At 34.4% G+C, this 23220-nt stretch overlaps 1 long non-coding RNA gene across 1 annotated transcript in view; it reads left to right on the forward strand.

Annotated features, from left to right (window-relative positions):
• The first annotated feature begins 529 nt into the window (after positions 1-529).
• LOC116423098 overlaps positions 530-23220 on the forward strand; it is a 28246-nt gene continuing 5555 nt past the window's right edge. The window contains exon 1 of the long non-coding RNA XR_004233569.1: positions 530-596. This is a non-coding gene — a long non-coding RNA (uncharacterized LOC116423098). The remainder of the gene's footprint in view (positions 597-23220) is intronic.

Consider the following 23220-nt stretch of genomic DNA (forward strand, 5'->3'; position numbering starts at 1 on the left):
AAAATATTATAAATGTTACATACCTTACATTTATATAGAAGTCTATAAATAATGCCCTTTGGCTCATTACAGTTATCCTTCCCTATTGCAACTTTATCTACTGAGGTTTTTATATATTCTGAATTATTATATGAAATTAAATGGGAATTTTGTGGGAGTTTGTAAAAGCTTTACAACAAAAAGGACAGTAGAGAACACTGAAAAAGTTTAGAAACTCATAAATGCCTAAAATATATGTGTAGTATCATGTAATATCATTTTTTTATCTTTTATTTTTTTATCTTTTTATCTTTTTTATATCTTTTAATATATTATAATTCAGGTTTTTCTTTGGTATGAAGGGAAGGTCAAAAAATTTGGCTCAGACTTTCTAGTTCATAGGCATACCACACTCCTAACTGCCTTGATGTGAAAAAGAGAGTTAATTTTCATCACAATGCTTTGAGGTAACCAGGATAGTCATTATTACTCCTATTTTACACATGAGGAAACTAAGTCTTAGAATGTTGTGATAAATGAATTCCAAATATTTGGCAGAAACAAAATGCTTTCCCAGGTCTTCTGAATTTGTATCCAGTGCTCATTTTCCTCTGCTTGTGAGTACACTGTCTTGACATGTAAGAGAGAATGATTTTATATATATATATAGCTGAGAGCTTTTGAATTGCTGATGTTTTTAGCCTATTTGTCCATAAAGCTAACTTTTGTAAATATGAATCCTATTTTCTCCTTAATATTCTTCAAAAAAACCCCACTAGATGTAGTTCAGTAGAGAAACTCTTTCAAGCAGAAAATTCTCAAGTATTTTCACTGACTGTTCTCCATTCCTGGAACTTTCTCCCTCCTCATCTCAACCTCCTTGACTTTCTTCAAATCTGTTAAAATTCTTGCTTTCTACAAGAAACCTTTCTCAGCTTTCTGTAAGCTTTTTTTCTTGGGATTATTTCTAATTTATCCTGCATATTTTTGGTTTGTACATTGTTATTTCCTCCTTTTAGACTTGAAGCTCAACGAGATGAAGTGAGATTTCTCAAGACAGTTGTGAAAATTGAGTAAGGAAGGCTTCATCTACCCCAGAGTTGGAGTAGACCTGAAGGTCATTGACTCAAGGGCATACCTAGGTCCCTTTCTTGCTATCCTCCCATGACATATTTTCTTCCTACCTCTATCAAATATGGGCAACTATGTATTTATTGGCCAAAGTTCAATTTCCTGGGTAGTTCCCAAGATCCTCAGCCAATGAGCCTCCTTTCGATTGCTCATTCTGCTGGAGGGACACCAGCTTCTCTCGAGAATGTATAATAAACTTTCGTTTTGCTTCTAGCTATATATTTTTTTAATTAAATGGTGATCACTCACCTTTCTGACCACACAAAGCTAATTGTTGTTTTCTAATCTTTTTCCTCTTAGACTGTGAATCTGAGATCAGGGACTGTTTTGTGTGTGTGTGTGTATGTGTGTTTATTTTTGTTTGCCTTTTGTGATTGTACCTTCGCTGATTAGCACAATGACTGGCCCCATAGTAAGTCTTAAATACTTGTTAACTTAATTTGGTTATCATATTTCTTTTATTTTTGTTTCTTTTGTTTACCTATATGTATATTTTTTGTTCGTTTTGTTTGTGTTTTGCCATTGTTTGTACCTCCAATGATTAGCACAATGTCTGGCCCCATAGTAGTTCTTAATAAATACTTATTAACTTAATTTGGTTATCCTTTTATTTATTTAGTTAGTTTTTGTTTGTCCATCAGTTTTCTTCTTGCTATCTAAATGAGGTATTTCCTTAATTTTCAACCTCAGTCTTCTAAACATTTTTCTTTCTACCCTTTCACCATTAAAAGATTAAGGCAAAGCTTCAACTGACCCCATTTTGTGGATGATCCCCAAACTTAAATCTCTCGTTCTCAACAAAATATTTTATCTATACAAAATCCGTGATAAATATATCATCTATAAGATCATTTCTTAACAAGGTTCCACTGATGTTCAGGACAGTAGAAGATTAAGTCTTTGTCGGTCCTCATATGTGCTGTTAAATCTTGTACAAATTGGATATTTTTGGAATTTTAGTTTCCTCATCTATAAAATGAAAATAAAAATATTTATTTGCCTTATCTATCTCACAGGATTGTTGTGAGGACCAAGTGAGATAATGACTTTCAAATTATGTAAATGTAAGCTCTTTTAAGCTTTATTTGTGATAATGTTTTTGGAAAAGGAAAGTTGACATTAATTTGTCTGCAAATAATTTAAGCATCATAATTTCATGTTGACATAAAAATATCTAATCATGGCATTAAGTAAGAACATTTATTAATGAAGTATCTTGAACCCAAACAAATGCAGAAAGTGAAGATTCTTTTATCTGGAACAAATAGGAGCAGGGACTTAAAATCAAGGTAGAGGAACTCCCATTAAACAGATTAGACAAATATTCACACATATTCACACACTGTCATTCTAATGACACTAGTCAATGTTTTGAGGAGGAATAGGACCATAGGATTTCTTTTCTTTTCTCAGAATAGAACATAAAAAGACAAAATAATTATTTTGGATGTAAAATTGGAATTGTTAGTTTGGGGCTTACATGTCAATTAACTAAATTGGCTTTTTAAAATGAGGATTAGGTGCTTTTGAGGAACAATGTGTGAAGCAGGAAGTCAAACTTCAAGTTTCTGGTACTGTTTTATGTTGATTTTTCAGAATTTTATTTTACAAGTATTCATGAGTATAAATATTATATTTTAACAGAAAATTGCTTTTTCCTTAAATGTATCACATAAAAAGGTATATTGAATTATCTGTGTGTGCATATATGTGTTTATATATATATATACATTTTTATGCACATATATTTATAAATTTGATATCACTGTCGGTAGTTCCATTTCTTCCTGAAAATCTGCTCTCCCCAAGTCTTCTGCATCCAGAGAGAGGACTATGGGGACTGAATGTGGATCACATCATGCTATTTTCACCTTTGTTGTTGTTGTAGTTTGCTTGCTTGTTTGTTTTTCTTTCTTCTTTTTTTTCCTTTTTGATCTGTTTTTTCTTGTTCAACATGATAAATGTGGAAATATGTTTAGAAAAATTGCACATATTTAACCTATATATAACTTGTCTAGGGGAGGGGATGGGGGAAGGAGAAAAATTTAGAACACAAGATTTTGCAAAGGTAAATGCTGAAAACTACCTTTGCATATACTTTGAAAAATAAAAAGCTATGCATTTTTGTTTTCCTTCTCAGGTTTTTTTTTTTCTTTCTTTCTAGATCTGATTTTTATTTTCTAACAAGATAACTATATAAATATGTATAGATGTATTGGATTTAACATATATTTTAACATATTTAACATGTATTGGACTACCTGCCATCTAGGGGAGGGGGTGGGAGGTAGGAGGGAAAAAGTTGGAACAGAAGGTTTTGTAAGGGTCAATGTTGAAAAATTACCCATGCGTTTGTTTTGTAAATAAGAAGTTTAATTAAAAAAATTAATTTAAAGTTAATTAAAAAAAGAAAAAGTTATTATTTTAAAAAAGAAAAAAAAAGAAAATCTGCTTTCCCCCAAACCACAACAACAACCCACACTTCCCTTATTATTAATAAGTATAGTGAAGCAAATTAAATCTACTAAATGATCATGACTAGCAATATCTGCCTCATTCAACATTTTCAGTCTGTCATTTATCAGGAGGTAAGAGGAATGTTTTATTGTTGTTGTTTTTGTTTTTAAATCATTAGTCCTAATGGCTCTTTTCAACAATGAGATGATTGAGCCTATCCCAACGATCTTGTGATGAAGAGAGCCATCTATCTATATATACCCAGAGAGGTCTGTGGGAACTGAGGGTGGATCACAACATAACATTTTCACGCTTTTTGTTATTGTTGTTTGCTTGAATTTTGTTTTCTTTCTCATTTTTTTTTTCCTTTTTGATCTGATTGTTTTTGTGCAGCAAGATAATTGTATAAATATGTATGCATATATTGGATTTAACATATATTTCTAACATGTTTAACACATATTGGATTTCTTGCCATCTAGGGGAGGGAATGGGGGGAGGGGGAAGAAATTTGGAACACAAAGTTTTGCAAAGATCAATGTTGAAAAATTATCCATACATATGTTTTGAAAGTTAAAAAAAAACTTTAATTAAAAAATCATTAGTCCTCTTTATTGGTTATTGAATTATTATTTTTAAAAATTTGGTAGCAATAGTATAAATTGTTCTCTTAGTTCAGCCTCACTTTGCTATGTATCATATTATACAAATCCTTCTAAGTTTTTCTAAATTAATTCCTTTCATTATTTCTTCTAACTCAATATTTATTCATTCATTCCATTCATAATGTACCATGCTATTCATTTCATAATTTGTTCAGCCCTAATCCAATTGATGGATACTTCTTTATTTTTTCTTTCTGATTCTTTGCTACAGCAAAAATTGCTGCTACCTCTTTGTGGTTATGGGAGGTTTTTTTTTTTTTTTTTATTCTTTCTTTTTTATTTTTGAGGTATAGAATTTGTAGTGAGGACTGGTATTACCAATCATATGACAGGTACAAAGAGTATTCAGAATTGATGGCTTTGGGGGTGTAATTCCAATATGCTTTCCAGAATGACTGGACCAAATCACAGTTTCATTAGTAGTGAATTAGTGGGCTTATTTTCTCATAACCCCTGCCATTTTACTTTTTTTTTTACATAACAACTGCCATTTTACTTTTTTGGTCTTCTTTGCCAAACTAATGGATATGAAGTAGAGCCTCAGAGTTGCTTTCGTGTGTGATTCTCTTATTATTAGTGATGCAGAGATTTTTCTATATAGTTGTCAATAGCTTAGATGTTTTCCCTTTAACACTGGCTGTTCATGTCCTTTGGCCCCTTTTGGGGGAATAGCTCTTATTCTTACATGTTTCAGTTAATTTCTATAAATTATTCAGGTTTGTCTTTATTTCTAAACAAGTATTTTGTGATTGTTTTAATAGACATTTTAATAAACGGGCTCAAAAATATTTTATATATTCTATAGTTAATTTGAATGGAATTTCTCTATTTCTTCCCATTGCATTTAATAAATAATATGCAGAAATGTTTATGGTTGTTCTAAGTTTATTTTATATTCTGGTACTTGTTCTCTCCAAAGTTATCATTATCATTTGCCAAATCTAATGGCCTTTTCTCAGTTCTTCTCTTTCTCCACCTCAGCAGATTTTTACACACTTGATTATTCTCTTTTTTGTGACATTGTTCTCTTCTGGAACTCCTTCTGCCTGTCTGGCCACTCTTTCTCATTCTCTTTTGCTGAATTTTTATCCCAGGCCTTGCTTAGTAACTGTGGGAGTCCCTCAAGACTCTGTCCTGTTCTTTTCTTCTCTACTTGATGATTTGACGGCTTCTTTAAATTCAGTTATCATCTCCATGTATGTAATTGATTCACAGATGTATTTGTTGAGCCTGAACTTCTTTCCTGATCCTTAGTCTTGCATTTCTAGATGCCTATTATAGATTCCAAACTATATATCTTGAAGACATCTTAAACTGAATTTTTTTTTTCTCAAATCTCCTCTTCTAAACTATCCTATTGGTAGTATCCTATTGATAGTATCAAGGATACCATCATCCTCTCAGTCATTTAGGATTGCAAGGTAGGAATCATGCTAAAATCCCCACTTTCATTCATTTCACAATCTAGTTATCATCAAGCGTAGTCAAGTTTACTTTCTTTTTTTTTTTTAATTGTTTTAACTTTTTTCTGGTTATACACATGTATTAACTTAAAAAAAACATTTCTTTATGAATCATGTTGGGAGAGAAAAATCAGAACAAAAGGGAAAAACCACAAAAAAAGAAAAAAACAGAAAAAAAGTGAACATAACATGTGTTGATTTACATTCAGTAGCCATCATTTTCTTTCTGAATGTAGATGGCATTTTTTATCTAAAATCTTTTGGGATTGCTTTGGATCACTGAATCACAGAGCAGAACCAAGTCTTTTATAGTTGATCATTGCACATTTTTGCTGATATTGCTGTATTCCTGGTTCTGCTTGTTTCACTCAGGATCAGTTCATGTAAATCTTTCCATCATCAATTTTTATAGAACAATGATATTCCATTACTTTCATGTACTGCAACTTATTCAGCCATTCCTCAGTTGATAGGCAGGCATTCACTCATTTTTCAATTCTTTGCCATCACAAAAAAAGTTGCTACAAACATTTTTGTAGATGTGGATCCTTTCCCCTCCTTTATGACTTCCTTAGGATACAGACCCAATAATGGAACTGCTGGATCAAAGGATATGCAGTTTGATAGCCCCTTGGCCATAGTTCAGATTGCTCTCCAGAATGGTTGGTTCAATTCTCAACTCCAACAATGGTGCATTAGTGTCCCAGTTTTCCCACATCCCCTTCAACATTTATCATTATCTTTTTCTGTCATCCTAGCCAATCTGAAAGGTATGAGGTGGTACCTCAGAGTTGTTTTAATTTGCATTTTTCTAATCAATCAAAATAATGCACTTTCTCGAATCTAAAGTGATTTAGAGCATTTTTATATGAATATAAATGGCTTTATTTCATCATCTGAAAATTGTTCATATCCTTAGACCATTTATCAATTGGGAAATGAAGTTTACTTTTTTACTATCTATCATATATATAGTCCTCTCTCTACTTGATATGGCTACCACTTTGGTATAAGCTCCTATCACCTCAAATCTAAACTATTGCAAAAACCTTCTGCTTATTCTCTCTACCTCGAGTCTCTCCTCACTTCAGGTCATTGCCTATTGCTCTAGAAAATTAATCTTCCTAAAACCCAGGTGCCTCTGATCATCTCACTGTCCTTTTCAATAAACTCAAATGCAGTTATTAACAGGAGCAAATACAAAATCCTCTGTTTGACTTTTAAAGTCCTTTCTATCTCTACCTTTCCAGTCTTCCTTCCATGTATTCTGTAATCCATGACACTGGCCTCCTTTCTGTTCCTTTTATAGGACAATCTATGTTCTGATTCTGGATGTCTTCACTGGCTCTCTCCCATTCCTGGGACTCTCTTCCTACTCATTTCCACCTCCTACATTTGACAACTTTCTTCAAGTTTCATATAAAGTTCTACCTTCTCCAAGTAGTCTTTTCCAGTTTTCCCTATTCTTAGAGCCATCTGACTAAGATCATTTCCAGTTTATCCTGTATGTATCTTGTGTATGCAAAGATGTTTGCATATTGTCTCTTCCCCATTAGATTGTAAACTCCAGAGACTGTTTATTTTTGCATCTCCAGTGTTTAGGAGAATATCTAGAACACAATAGGTGCTTGCTAATATACTGAATACTCACTAAAGCTAGTGTTTAATTTTTTTTAATCTCTTTGGTGCCCTGAGTAGACCATAATATCATCCACAAAAATGGTGATTTTTGTCTTCATTTTGCCTCTGCCTTCAATTTCTTTTTCTTGTCTTATTGATATAACTAACATTCCTCTTTTTGTTTTATTTTGTTCAGGCATTTTCAGTCCTGTCCAACAAGACTAAAAACAACTAAACAACAATGAAAGCATCAAGTGTGGGAGAAAATTATTCATGTAGCTTCCTAACTGGAAGTCTGCATACTACATTATAAAATATGGTTTATTATAGGCAGAATACGTGCAAGAATTTTGTGGTGGTAGAGTCTCAAGAATAATAATGAGGGAAGATGGAGCCAAGATGTCAGAATAGAAGCAGCAATCCAGTCAAACTTTCTTAATATTCCTAGCCAAAGAACTTTAAAATAATGTCTCAAATCAAATTTTGGAGTAGCAGAGCAAACAAAAGTCTACTATGAGATATTTTTTATAGTCTAAGACAATTTAGCAGATTGGCAGAAATGGTCTATAACATTGGGATAGTGGCTAACCAGGCAAGATTGAACAAGGCAAGAGGACCATTCGTGGGCCTTGAAGATAGCATCTTTAGTGTCTCTCAGTCCAGAAATGTTACAGTTATCAGACAACTGATCAGAAAAAGATTACAGGGGATCCTTTGCTGGCAGTGGGTATAGCTGGTACTATCAGCTCTGTTGCCCATATGGAGAGAACTCTTTCACATTTTCTTCCATTTTTTTTCCATTCTTTTGACTTTTTTTTTTATTATTATGATTTCATGAAGTCTCATGGAGACATTAGCTTCCACTTGCTCGTCTTCTTTTTAAGGAATTATTTTCTTCAGTGAACTTTTAAACTTTTTTTTTCTATTTGGTCAATTCTGCTTTTTGAGGAGTTCTTTTCTTCAGTGAATCTTTGTGCCTCTTTTTCTATTAGGCCAATTTAAAAGTGTTATTTTCTACAGGTTTGGTTTTTTTGTGAGTATATGTTTCTTTTGCCAAGCTGTTCATTCTATTTTCATAATTCCTTATGTCACTCTCATTTATTTTCACAATTTTCCCTTTACCACCTTTTTATCTTTTCCAGGAATTCTTGTTGAATTGGGGTCCAATTTTGAACTTGAATCTTTTTGATTTTAGTTATAGCTATTTTCACATTGATGTTTTCTAAGTTTGTATCTCAGTCTTCCTTGACAGAATAGTAGCTTTTCATAGTCAAGTATTTTTTAAAATTATTGTTTGCTTATTTTTCCAATCTATTTATTGATTTTGAACTTTATGTTAAAGTTGGGCTCTATTCATCTTGGTGTAGGTATTGTCCCAATCTTCAAATTTCATCATTCTGCTCTTTTCAAAGCTAGCTCTAGGGTTCTGCAAATTTTCAGTGCTTCCAAGATGGGATGATCCAGAGTGAGATATGGTCAGTGTTCCTTTGGTCTGTACTCTGGCCTTAATGCTGGAAAGACTCCTGTTCCCTTGCAGCTTCAAGTGGTATTACTTCCCTCTGCCTTGGAACTTTTACCAGGGCTTGTTCCTTTGTAACTTAAGGGAACTCCTCTCCACCCTGCAACCTTGATTCAGAACTTCCTAAGGTCAACAGAACTGATAGTACCCACTGCCAACAAAGGATTCCCTATAATCTTTTTCTGACCAGATGTCTGACACCTGAACATTTCTGGACTGAGAGACCCTAAAAATGCTATCTTCAAAGCCCATGAATGGGCTCCTGCCTGGTTCATTCTTGTTAGTTAAGGGGTGGTTGGGCAAAGCTTGACCCTTACTCTTATTAGATAAAGGGGAAAAAAAAAAAAATATATATATATATATACACACACACACACATAATACATACATACACACACATAGTTGGGTATAGAAATCTATTTTACCCATCAGAGAAATAGGGAGAACTGGAGAAGAAAAAGTGTGCATGTGAAAAGAAAAGGGAGGGTGGATTAACAGAGGCAGTGGTGAGAAGCAAAATAGGTTTTTGAGGATAGTAGGATAAATGAGAGAGAAAGCTAAAAAGAAGAGAATAGAATGAAGGGAAGTATGTAGTTTAGTAATCATAACTGCAAATGTTAATGATTTGAGGTCAAGCAGTCAATTAGAAACAAAAATCTAATAATATTTTGTTCACAAGAGACACTTGAAAAAGAAGTACATACACAGAGTTACAATAAGAAAATGGAAGAGAATCTGTTAAGCTTCAACTGAAATAAAAAGTCAAAGCAAAAGCAAAAATTGACCTAATGAAAAGAGATAATCAACGAAACTACATTTTCCTAAAAGGTACCATACATAATGAAGTGAGAGCAAAAATTTTCACAGTAAATTTCTCAATAAGGTCTTTTATTTTTTAAGCATATAGGGAAAGGAATCAAATTTATAAAAATAACAACCATTTCTCAATTGATAAATTATCAAGGGATATGAGCAATTTCTCACTTTATTTTTTACACTTTTTTTCAATATGGCTAATAGAGAAATATGTTTTGCATGATTTCACATGTATAATTGATATCATATGGCTTGCCTTCTAAGTGGGTGGGGAAGGGTGGGAAGGAAAGAGAGAATTTGGAACTCGAAATTAAAAAAGAATTCAAAATTTAAAAAAAAGAAAAAAGTTAATTAAAACATGTAGGCACACTGGAAATCACTTCTTAATGTTTTTTTTCAATAATGTCACTGATTGACTCACCTGTCAGTTATTTTTAGTCTAGGTAAGTGCTAATTTTTAAACTGAGCTTTCTAGGTGGTATGCCAACTGACCACTTTTCTAGTTAGTGACTGGGAATAGAATGGTAATGAAAAACAATAGACCCATTTTACTCTTCTTTCCCACTTAATTGATTCAATGAAAGAAGAAAGGCTAAAAATGTTGAGTGGCAACATTTCTTAGCAGATCTTCAGACTATTTGTATAGCAAGACTTTTCTTCTTTCTTCTTTAATTATAGATCTAGATCTATAATTATAGATCTAGAAGATTTGGGAGTAGGAAATACATTTCACAGTGAATGGAACTGCTCATGTAATGGGTTAGTGGATATCAGAGCCTTCCTGATTACAGAACCAGTGCTTTTCCCATTTGCCTGCTTTTTAAAACTCTTAAGAGCCTGGTTCCTTCTTCATTTTACATTCACACTACACCTGCTTCCTATTTGGAGATTTATCTAGACTGGCCCCCACCTATGGTGAGCCATATTCCATCTCTATGCTTTTGTACTTTTTTTTTTTTTTAACCCCAACCTCATCCCTCCATGGTTTGGAATGCTCTCTCCTCACCAGCTCATCTTGGAACTCTTCCCTTTTAAATTGACTTCAAGAGAGACCTTGTACGTGAAATCTTTTGTATCCCCTCATTTAGTGTTCTCCCTTCACTACCATGAATTCATGTTGTATATATATATATATAGATATATGCATTTGTTTATATTGTGTGGGACCACTACCCCTGATTACAAAACTCAGTCCCTTCCCCTAAGGAGCTCATCTTCTTACATTCTTTTGGGCGATATAACCTCCATCCCTGTAGGTTTCAATTTTCTAATTTAAGTTTCATTTCTCCAATTTAATTTGTATACTGTGGAAACCAAATAAATCAATTTCTCACAATATTCATACACATATTACATATATTTCCAGAACATTTCTCAGGTTAGAATGGAAATACCTTTAGGGCAGGTTTTGTTTTACTTTTCTCTTTATATCCCCAACAATTAGCATACAGTTCCTGCCTGGCACACCGTAGGTACTTAATAAATGTTGGTTGGTTACACCACATTGACAGCCGATGGAAAGGCAAGGGAAAGTGGGACTTATTTAACTCTAATTTATAAGAAAAATTTCCAGAGTGAATCTGTTCTGCTTAGTGATGGATTCCTATGTAGCATTTAAACCATTAGGATCCCTCCTCCACCCCCATTCTATTATGCAGAGTTCATTTTATAGGTGACAAAATCAGTAGCAGCTGGACATCATCACAGCAAGGACTGACACTGTTTGGGGAAATATTAACCACTAATAGTAGAGTGGTTGGGTTTTTTTCCCCCAAAGAGTAGAATGAAAATAATAGCACATTACACATACTTATTTACACTTCTTTTTCTATTAAATGTCTAAGTTAGTGGAATGATTATAAAAATATAATTATATTTCAACTTCTCTTGAGGAAATGTTATTCAAGTGCTAATTAAAAGGGCTTAATTTCTTAGTAACTCTTTAATGAATTTCTAAACAATAATAATTTTTAAAATCCTAAAACATTAAGCTAAACATGCCTTAGGCAGGGAATGATGGCACTTGGAGAGAAATCCACTCCCATATTGCTTAACTAAAACCTAATTATGGAGAAAACATTCTGGAGATGACAGAATGTATTCTAAAAAATTTACAATAGCAGTTTGATTTGCTGATGCCTTCTATCACCTCATATCAAATGGCTGTTGAATGAGACCCTGTCAAAAAGAGTTGCATTTAATAATCCAAAGGGGGAGAGGGAGGGATTAAAAACAATTTATTTTAAAGATGAAGAGCTTAACCCAGCAAGGTTTAATTTTAAATATACAAACTGCAGCCGGAGGCAGTACCATCCATTTCCCACAGCATCAAGAAGGCTCCGCCTCCTTCTCTTTCACTGTACCCTGAGGGCCAGACCCTATTTCCAGCACCTAAACAGCTGGCTTTTAGAAATTAACTCTTTGCTGACTCATTTTATACTTTTCTTTCCCAAGATTTGGAAATACTAAATTAAAATAGAAGGGAACATAGGAGAAAACTTTGATTTATACACCCGCCAAATGTATTAATGCTTATTATTAAAACAAAACAAAACAAAAACAAAAAGCGACCTCCTCAAAAACAAATTAAACTAACTGCCCCTAGAAAGGCTCCTAGTAGGAAAATGAATGGAATAAGCCTTCTTTTTTACTCCGTTATTATTTCTAGCCTTAGGTAAACTAAATGACCTCTAAGTTCCCTTCCAAATTGGAGTCAGTGAGAAAATGAAGCTATTTCCAATATTGAGTTAGATAGTAAAGGAAAATCACCTCATCTGCAAGAGATTCAGTGCTCTTGGAATCTATCTAAAAAAGATGGGATTTGGCTAGCAGATGAGCTATAGTGTCTAAATACCAAATGATCCTCAGGGGTGTGATTTAAAAAATAGTTAAATGTTCATTTGCATAACTATTGAGATTTAAAAACAGATTAATCAGGTCATTTCAGGCTCTCTGGACTTCTTCATTTATCCCTGGGAGGAATTTAGAGTTGATTTGACTTGAGTCCAGACTTAAATTCTGTTTATTTTCAACAAATTCAGATCAGTCACACTCCAGGTGGGGGCCATTTGGCTCCAGTGCTTAGGCACGAAGAGCTCCTAGACTGAGTCCGCAAGGAGATCAAAGAAATAGAATAGGGATGCTGGCATGAAGAGGGGAGGCAAGCTGTGTTTACTCCTCTAACAGCAGAATCACTTTTTGAGAACCATTCTAAATGAAAATTTCTCTTAAACAAACAGGTCTTCTTCCTTCTTGCTGGCATGGTCATAATGATTGATATCTCCGTTTTCTGCCAATAACACTGCCGTGTACACGTGGATGCAATCCATCCATACTTCCTTTCTCAGTGTGATTCTTTCCCAAGCTTCCCACCCTCCTCCATAGAGGATTTAGAATGGCTCATAGCACCACACTGCAGCTGTTTGTACAGACACAGCCCCTAGGCTTGGAGGGAGGGAGGCTGGCTATCTGAGGCTGGAAGCACTCTTTCCGAGGCTTGAAAAGGAAAAGAAATCTGTTCCTACCTTAGAATGAGCAAAAGACCTTAGGTATTGGATCAACAAAAGCCTCTGAAATGAAGCAAAGGATGCTATTGATCATGTAAACACACATGCAATAAAAACAGCCTTACTGAGTCCTAGTAGGTATTTTATTCTTGCTGGAGACCTAGATCTAAACTATTTACTTATATAAATCTCACCTGGAACACAAAGTATTATGAAAAGTGTAGCAAGGGAGAAAAGGAGTGAGTGTTTAATTATACTCATGGTTTCAGAGATATTCTTTTACTTCTTAGGTTAAAGCAAGACCTTTCAGATTGAAGACCTCCTGAAATAAGAATAGAGCTGGCAGGGAACTTGGACTGTTTTATTTATCCTATAGTAACACAGAAGGACAGATATGTGATACAGTGGATAGAATGCCAGATCTGGACACATGAGTTCAAATCTTGCCACAGACTTTTATTAGATATATGACTTGGTGAAATCACTTAACCATTAACTGCCTCAGTTTCCTCCAGGAGGACAGAAATAGCACCTATCCTCTAAAGTTGTTGTGAGTATCAAATGCAATAATATTTGTAAAACACGTGGCACAATGCCTGGCACATGGTAAGTGCTTAATAAATGCTAGTTTCCTACTCTATTTCTTTCCTCCAGTTCCTCTTTTCTGTGGAGTTTCATTATTTGAAATAAACCTGTCTTCATAATTCAGGTTTAGTTAGGAGATGTGAAGTGTATGCAGTGGGACTTCTCATTGCTTACTGTAGTATCCATTACATTTAACAGATTTTCAGGTCTAACCAGAGAAATTCATTTCATAGAACAGGCTCTCATCTTGCCACAGTCCTAAAGCTATAAAAACAGAACATTTGGGGAATGTAGATACAAAAATGATTGTTATAGACAACTTAATCCTAGCTGACTTCTCTAGCTGCCCCCAAAACAGGATTTCAGGGAATGAGAATGAAGAGGAAGTGTTATAATCTACTTTTGGTTCATCAACTTGGGGCATATACTGGTGCCAAACCTTCAAAATGTCTTATTTACATGTTTTTATTGAGCTGCTGAGAAACACTATGGTGTCTTTTGTTTTTCCTTTGTAAAATAAAAAAAGTTTCTTATGGGATCCTCCAAAACTCAAGGGACCCTTGGGATTTTTCCCCATAGAGCTGCTTCTCTACTTTGTTAAATAATTGCTTTTGCCTCATTTGCCAGTTATTCTGGATTTTGTTGTTAAATGCTCTAACTGTAGTTCTTTTTGTTGTTATTTATTTAACATAATTAGTCAGTGGCTTTGTGAATGCATATATATGTGTATGTTTCTTGCTCCATACTTGGAAAGAGTTGCAATATATTCTTGGGCAAGAGTCTGCTTAGAGTGGAGGAAGATGAAGTTGAGAAATAGTGAGGGGACAGGTGAAAGAGGGATAGTATTTCTGTTCACAGAGGTTTTTTTCTTTCTTTTTCATTTTTGCTTTTTCTCTTATATATACTATAAGAGGTTGAGAGACTGTTTGCTTTTATAGATGAAGTAGGAACAAAAAGCTATGTGTAACTTGCCTTGGAGGAGAAAGACTCAAGTTAATAAACATTTTAATGTTTACCTACCATATACAAGATATTGTGCAAGGTTTGGGGGACATAGAGATGGACAATAGCATGTGGGAAGATATTGAATAGCATGTGGGAAGATATTGAATAGCAATGTGGGAGGATATCGAATAGAATAGAGATACATAATAGTCCAACATGGCTGAATACAGAGTGTGAAAATGACTAAGGTAAACTAAGGCTGGAAAGATAGGTTGGAATCAAATAATGGAGGACCTTAAATTTTAAATTAAGGAAGTTGTATTTTTATCCTACAGGCAACAGAGAGCAATTAAGATTTTGGAAAGGAGGAGAGGAGGAAGAGAGAATTGATATAGCATTAGCTATTTCTAATGCTTCCTAAGAGGACGGTATTTAGGTTGAGAGCATGATAGTTTCACTTTTTGACTATCTAAAGTTTGAGATATAGTGAAATATCCAAATAGAGATGGTCCACAGGTAGTTGGAAATGCAAGTCTATACTTCAAGAGCAACATTGGGGCTAGACACATAGAATTATCTGTTTAGAAGTAATCATAAAGTCACAAGTTTACAGTTTTAAAAAGTCTTAAATAGGTACCTAGTATAAGCAGTGGAAATGTTTAACAACCAGCTCTCCAAAAAAAGAGTTAGTGCAATATACTTTAAAATTTGACATATATTTTTAACATTTTTTACATTCCTTCCTGATCAAGAAAACAAAAAATCAAGGCCTGATTTGTATTGTGTATGAATTTCTGAGGTATTAATTAATGCAGAAAATTTTTGAAAATTTAAAAAATATTTAATGTTTTCCCCCAGTTATAGTCAAAGCAATTCTTTTTTACATTTGTATTTAAGATTTTTGAGTTCTAGGTTTTCTCCCTTACCCCCACCCACAATTAAAAAACTATATGTGAAATTATTCAGAACATTGCCACAAAAGTAAAGTTATAAAAGAAAACATCTCCCACACTAATGAAAATAATAACTCTCAAGAAAAAAATTAAGTTAAAGAGAGAGAGAGAGAGAGAGAGAGAGAGAGAGAGAGAGAGAGAGAGAGAGAAATAGAATGCTTTGGTCTATATTCAGGTTCAATAAGTTCATTCTCTGTGTATGGATAAGTTTTTCATCACAAGTCCATTTTACAACTGGCCATCCCAGAACATTGTTATTACTTTGTTTATGGTATATTTCACTTTGTTTATGGAAGACTTCCTGAAAACATCTTGATCATTATTTTTAAAAAAATTTTTATTATAGCTTTTTATTTACAAGATATATGCATAGGTAATTTTACAGCCTTGACAGTTGCAAATCCTTTTGTTCCAACTTTTTCCCTTCTTCCCCCCCATCCCTTCCTCCAGATGGCAGGTTGACCTATACATGTTAAATATGTTAAAGTGTAAGTTAAATACAATATATGTATACATGTCCAAACAGTTATTTTGCTGTACAAAAAGAGTCGGATTTTGAAATAGTGTACAATTAGTGTGTGAAGGAAATAAAAAATGCAGACAGACAAAAATAGAGGGATTGGGAATTCTATGTTATGGGTCATAGTCATCTCCCAGAGTTCTTTCCCTGGGTGTAGCTGGTTCACTTCATTACTGCTCTGTTGGAACTGATTTGGTTCATCTCATTGTTGAAGAGGGCCACGTCCATCAGAATTGATCATCATATAATATTGTTGAAGTATTTAATGATCTGGTCCTGCTCATTTCACTCAGCATCAATTCATGTAAGTCTCTCCAGGCCTTTCTGAAATCATCCAGCTGGTCATTTCTTACAGAACAATAATATTCCATAATATTCATATACCACAATTTACCCAGCCATTCTCCAATTGATGGGCATCCATTCCATTTCCAGTTTCTAGCCACTACGAAAAGGGCTGCCACAAACATTCTTGTACATACAGGTCTCTTTCCCTTCTTTAAAATCTCTTTGGGATATAAGCTCAGTAGTAACACTGCTGGGTCAAAAGGTATGCACATTTTTATAGCTTTTTGAGCATAGTTCCAAATTGTTCTCCAGAATGGCTGGATGTAATCACAATTCCACCAACAATGTTTGATCATTATTTTCCAAAAACAGAAAAACTTCAAAAAAAAAATTTTTTTTTTTTTTACAATTACCATTACAATTCCCTCCATTTATTCTCTCTCCTTTCTCCTTGTCCATTATCAAAAGTGTTGCTACTGGCCACAAATATGTCCTCTCTTTTATCATTCTCCCTCCCCTTCCTACATACCATTCCTTTCTTATTTTCCTGCAGGTTAAGATAGATTTCTATGCCCCTTTAGAGTATGTATGTTATTTCCTATTTGAATCAATTCTAGTAAGAGTAAGGTTCACTCACTCACCCTCTCTTCTTTCTTCCTCTCTATTGAAAAAGCTTTTTCTTACCTTTTTTTTTTTTTTGCACCATTTTTGCACCATTCCACTTCTCCCTTTCCCTTTCTCCGAATACATTCCTTCTCACCCCTTAATTTCATCATTTAAAAAAAATTATTATCCCTTCATAGTCAATTCACATCTGTGCCCTCTGTCTATACATACTTCTGTCACAATAATAAGAAAATTCTAATAAGTTACAAGTAGCATCCTTCCATGTAGGCATGTAAACAGATAAATCTTAAGTCCCTTATGATATCACTTTTCTGATTACCTCCTTATACTTCTCCAGAGTCCTGTATTTGAATATAACAATTTCCATTCAGCTCTGGTCTTTTCATCATGAATGCTTGAAAATCCTCTTTTTCATTGGATGACCATCTTTTCCTCTAAAGGATTATACTCAGTTTTGCTGGTTAGGTGATTCTTGGTTGCAATCCTAGTTCCATTGCTCTCCAAAATATCATATTCTAAGCCCTTCAGTCCTTTAATGTAGAAGCTGCTAAATCTTGTGTTATCCTGACCATGCTGTATGTGAATTATTTCTTTCTGGATGGTTTCAATATTTTCTCCTTTATCTGGGAGTTTCAGAATTTGCCTATAATATTCCTTGAATTTTCATTTTGGGATCTCTTTCAGGAGGTGATTAGTGGATTTTTTTCAATTTCTATTTTGTCCTCTGGTTCTGTAATAACAGAATAATTTTTCTTGATAATTTCTTGAAAGATGATTTCCAGGTTCTTTTTTTTTGATCATGAGTTTAAGGTAGACCAATAATTTTTAAATTATCTCTCTTAGATTTATTTTCCAGGTCAGTTGTTTTTCCAATGAGATATTTCACTTTTTTCCTATTTTTTTTTATTTTGCTTTGTTGTATTTTGATTTCTTAGTTTCCATTTGCTCAACTCTATTTTTTAAGGAATAATTTTCCTCAGTGACTTTTTGTACCTCCTTTCCCAACTGCCCAATTTTGTTTTTTAAGGCATTCTTTTCCTCATTAGTTTCTTTGTATTTCCTTTTGCACCTCTCTCAATTCCTTAATTTTTCCTCAGATTTTCATAGTCCTTTTTGGAGTGCCTCTATGGCCTGAACCCAATTCTTATTTTTCTTGGAGGCTTTGGATGTAGGAGCTTTGACTTTATTATCATCTTCTGAGTGTGTGTTTTGATCTTCCTTGTCACCAAAATAATTTTCAATAATCAGAAACCTTTTTTGTTGTCTTTTCATTTTCTTAGCCTATTATTCAACTTTTAACCGTTATAATAGAGCTCTATTTTCAGCATGGAGGGTGCATTATCCCAAGCTTCAGGGGGTTTTTGCAACTGTTTTCAGAAATCTTTCTGGAAATCTGACCACAAGAACTCTTTTCTGCCTTGGAATTGTTAGATAAGTCCCCACCCACAGTAGCTGTAAGATGAAGGATGCTGGCCAAGGCTGAGACTTGGCTGACCAGAGCTGCCCTGGGACTGTACAGCAAACTCCCACATCATTGCTACAGACCCTTTCCATTGACCTTCTGAGTCCTCCCTGGTGTCCCTGATCTGAGAAGTCCAGAAGTCTCCAGCACTGCTGAGTATTCAGAGGTCCCACCTTGCTGACACTGTGATTTGGGCCAGAGCTGGGGCTGGGGAGCAACTATGCTGGGACTGCCTGGTAGTTCCATTCTGGCTTCACAAACTTTTCTGCTGACCTTCCAGGTCCTTCTTAGTATCTCTGGGCTGAGAGGTCTGGAAGCCTCCAGTACTGCCACTAATTCAGAGATCTGGCTTAGCCAGGCTGAATCTGGGTCAGGGTTGTACTGGCCTAGGGACTCCCACCTTGATGTCTTAGACTTTTTTTTTGCTGAACTTCTAAGTTGCCTTTGGTTGGAAAATGTTCCTCCAAAATGTATTTAGAGTAATTATTTAAGGGAATTTGGAGCAGTCTCGGGGAGAGATTGGACCAAGTTCCTGTCTTTACTCCACCATCTTGACCCTGGCTCTCCTTCACTCTGAAAATTTTAACAATTGTCTCCTATGAGCCAGTTCTAGCTGGCTCAAGACCACCGCTAAATCTAACCCTCTCATTTTACCAAATAGAAAATGGTGAAATGACTTATTTGAAGTCCCACAAACTTAGAAAATGGAAGAGCAAGGAGATAAAGTCAGGTATTTTGACCTCAAGTCCACCATATCATCTAGCCTTCTTAAAGCCATGGGAGGAGATGAATTCATTAAAGGAAAGTATAGTGAGAACATACAAGAAGACTTTGGACAGGCTTGTAAGAACATTAGCATTTAGGATGAACCAATGAAGGAGACCAAGAAGGCACAATCATCGAAGTAGGAGAAGAAACAGGAGGAAACAGTGTCCCAGAAATCAAAGGAATAAAAAGTATTCATGAAGAAGGGGTTAACAGTTTCAAAAGTTGCATAAAGTTTAAGAAGGACAAAGACTGAGGAAAAAGTTCATTTTATTTGGCAATTAAGAGGTCAACAGTGACCTTGAAAAGAGCGTTTTGGGATAGAAACCAGATTGCAGGATGATGAGGAATGAGTGGGTGGTGGGAATGCAGAGTCAGATAGAACAGACTATTCTTTCTGGAGGTTTTTCAGGAAAAGGAATGGGAACAGGATAAACTTGAATATGTTTTGTAAGCAACAGGGAAGACTCCAGACTCCAGCAGTGATACAGTTAGAACACATGAAGATTATGGAGAGAGAGAATAGAATAAGGTTCCAGGAATTCTCTAAGACTGCAATGAAGGAGAAGAGGTTGGATAGAGTTTTAGAAGGTTTTTAAGGAGGATCACAGAATATTGGAATTGGAAGAGATTTTAAAGATGGAAGACCCTTCATATTTTTCTTCTCTCTGTTTCTGTTATGCAAAATGGCTTTGGGATTGAAACTAGAGAGGAAATGATATAACACAGTTAAGTGATCAGAGAGGTACCATGCTAAAGGAAGATGCTAGAGTGCATGTCAGCCAAATAGGTGCATTTCCATTACTCAAGTGATGAGTTAGTGGCAGTCAGAAATCTCTTTCAAGTATGTGATAGCCCTGACTAAGTAAACTTCTGTCTTTTTAAAAAATCTACTGGATTCACAGTCTATAATTCAAATGCCATGAGTCCCAGGTTCTGAGTTCTACAGTTTCTTTATTACCAAATAAAATGACTTGTCTTGCTAGATATGAATCTAACTTCAAGTTTTGAACCATATTATATTATTTAAACTTTTTTGCCTACTCAGAGGAGGACTACGCAGAGTAATTCCTAGAATTGAAGGATTTAAGAAAATGGCAGACTTGTTCATTAAACATTGGTCATGCATTTTTCTTTTGTTGTTATATAGTGTTTCTTGCTTATTGATTCTGAAATCTGGGCTCCTCCAATTCTCCTTAATGTGGAGATTCCCCAGAGGGACCTTTTGTACATGCTTTGTTTGCTGGAAGTGAGAAGTGAATGGAGGTAGCCTTTTTTTGATTGGCTTCAGCTTTAAAAACTGGTGAGACTGAAGCAGTCAACCATCTTTTCTGTACTGATTTTATATTATGCATTCTAAAAAAAAAATCTTATTTAATATTTTACTTTTTTCAATTACAAGTAAAAATAATTTAACTTATTTATTTTCAAATTTTGAGTTCCAAATTATTTCCCTCTCTTCTTCCCTCACCTCCATTGAGAAGGTAAGCAATTTGACATAGGTTATACATGTATAGTCAAAATACATTTCCATATAAATAATCCATGAAAGAAAACACAGACAAAAAAAAAAAAAAAACCAAGAAAAATATAGTAAAGAAAAATATCTTTGATCTGCATTCAGGTGCTACCAGTTCTTTTTCTGGAGATGGAGAGTACCTTTTATCATAATTCCTACAAAATTGTTTTGGATCAGTGAATTGCAGAAAATAGCTAAGTTTTCACAGTAGATGATCACATGATATTGCTGTTACTGTGTATAATGTCCCAATTCTGTTCATTTCACTTTGCATAAGTTCATGTAAATCTTTCTATGTTATTGTTTTTTTTATGAGCACCCTGCTCATCATTTCTTAAAGCATAATAGTATTCCATCATAGTCATACACAACTTGTTCAGTCATTTTTCAGTTGATGGAAATCCCCTCAATCTTCAATTCTTTGCCACCACTAAAAGAGCTGCTATAAATATTTTTGTACACATAAGTCCTTTTTCTTTTTGTGTTTTGTCTCTTTTGGATACAGATCTACTAGTGGTATTGCTTGGTCAAAGGGTATGCATGGTTTTATAGCCCTTTGGACATAGTTTTAAATTGCTTTCCAGAATAGTTGAATTGGTATATAACTTCATCAATAGTACATTAATGCTTTAATTTCCCCATAACCTCTCCAACATTAGTCATTTTCCTTTCCTATCATATTAACCAATTTGACAAGTATAAGGTATTAGCTCAGAGTTGTTTTAATTTGCATTTCTCTCATCAATAATGATGTTTTTTATATGACAACAGATAGCTTTGATTACTTTGTCTGAAAACTGCCTGTTTATACTTTTGACCATTAATCAATTGAAGAATAGCTCTTATCTCTATAAATTTGACTTAATTATATGTTTGAGAAATGAAGTCTTTATTAGAAAAACTCACTGTAAAATTTTTTTATGATTACCAACTATGTGTTTTCCTCCATCCTGTGTTCCCCATTTATCTTCTTTCCTCTCCTTTTACCCTATCCATTCTCAAAAGCTTTTTGAATCTGTCTTTTACCTTTCCCCAAAATGCCCCCTCCCTATTCCCTCTCCCCTCTTCTTTTATTCCCTTATCTTCCTATTTTACTGTATGGTAAGATAGATTTCTGCATCTACCTCATGAGTGTGTATATTATTCCATCTTTGAACCAATTCTGATGAGAGTAAGATTCATGTATTCCCCTCCCTGTTTCCCTTATTTTCACCTTCAATGTGAAATCATTTTCAGGTCTCTTTTATGTCAGATAATTTATCCCATTCTACCTCTCCCTTTCCCCTTCTCCTAGTATATTATTCTTTCTCATCCCTTAATCTTATATTTTTAATATCATATCATCACATTCAACTCACACCTCTTCTTTCTGTCTATGTATATTCCTCCTAACTACCCTAATAATGAGAAAGTTTTAGGAGTTACAAATATTATTTTCCCATGTAGGGATATGAGCAGTTTTACCTTATTGAATCCCTAATGATTTCATTTCTTTTTACCTTTTTATGTTTCTTTTGAATCTTGCATTTGAAAGTCAATTTTTTTTTATTCATCTGTTGTTGTTATTTTTTTTTTAGCAGAAATGCTTGCAAGTCCTCTATTTCATTTAATAAATATTTGCATTCCCACCCCCCCCAAAGGATTATATTTAGTTTTGCTTGGTAGGAGTTTTTTTTGTTTTGTTTTGTTTTTTGCCTGAGCCTTTAATGTAGAAACTGCTAAATCTTGTGTTATCCTGGCTGTGATTCTACATTTTCTCCTTGATTTGGGAGTCTGGAATTTGGCTAAGATATTCCTGGAAGTTTTCATTTTGGGATTTTTTTAAGGAGGTGATTAAATTCTTTCAATTTCTATTTCACTCCCTAACGATTTTCAAAATCCTTTTTGAAGGTTTAGAGGTTTTGGATGTTGGAGGTTTGACTTCATTATTTCCTTCTGAGTATTTTGTTCTTCCTTGTCATGATAGTAATTTTCCATGGTCAGAATTATTTTTCCTGTTGTTTCCTCATTTTCTTAGCTTACTACTTGACTTTTAACTTCAACTCAAAGTGGAGCTCTGCTTTCCAAGTGGACAGGGTACAGTTGGGGGCCTGTAAATTTTGGGTTTTTCAAGGTGATATAATCTAGGGAAAAGTGTGTTTACTAATCTCCTGTATTGTATACTGGCTTCTGAGCGACTGCAAGCACGCTTTTCAACTTTGGATGTGACCAGGGTCCCTACTCCCTTGTGGCCACAAGTTCTTCCTTGCACTGGCAATCAATTGATTGAGATCCAAGTCCTTGCCTTCTGACTAGTTATCGTTGGATATGAAGGGTGGGGAGAGGATTGCAATAGTAGATGGGGGCTCAGAACTACTTTCTGATTGGTAACTCCAAAAATTTACATACCCATTAACAATA

Source organism: Sarcophilus harrisii, chromosome 3 (assembly GCF_902635505.1).
Source record: "Sarcophilus harrisii chromosome 3, mSarHar1.11, whole genome shotgun sequence".
In the NCBI taxonomy this organism is placed as follows: Eukaryota; Metazoa; Chordata; class Mammalia; order Dasyuromorphia; family Dasyuridae; genus Sarcophilus; species Sarcophilus harrisii.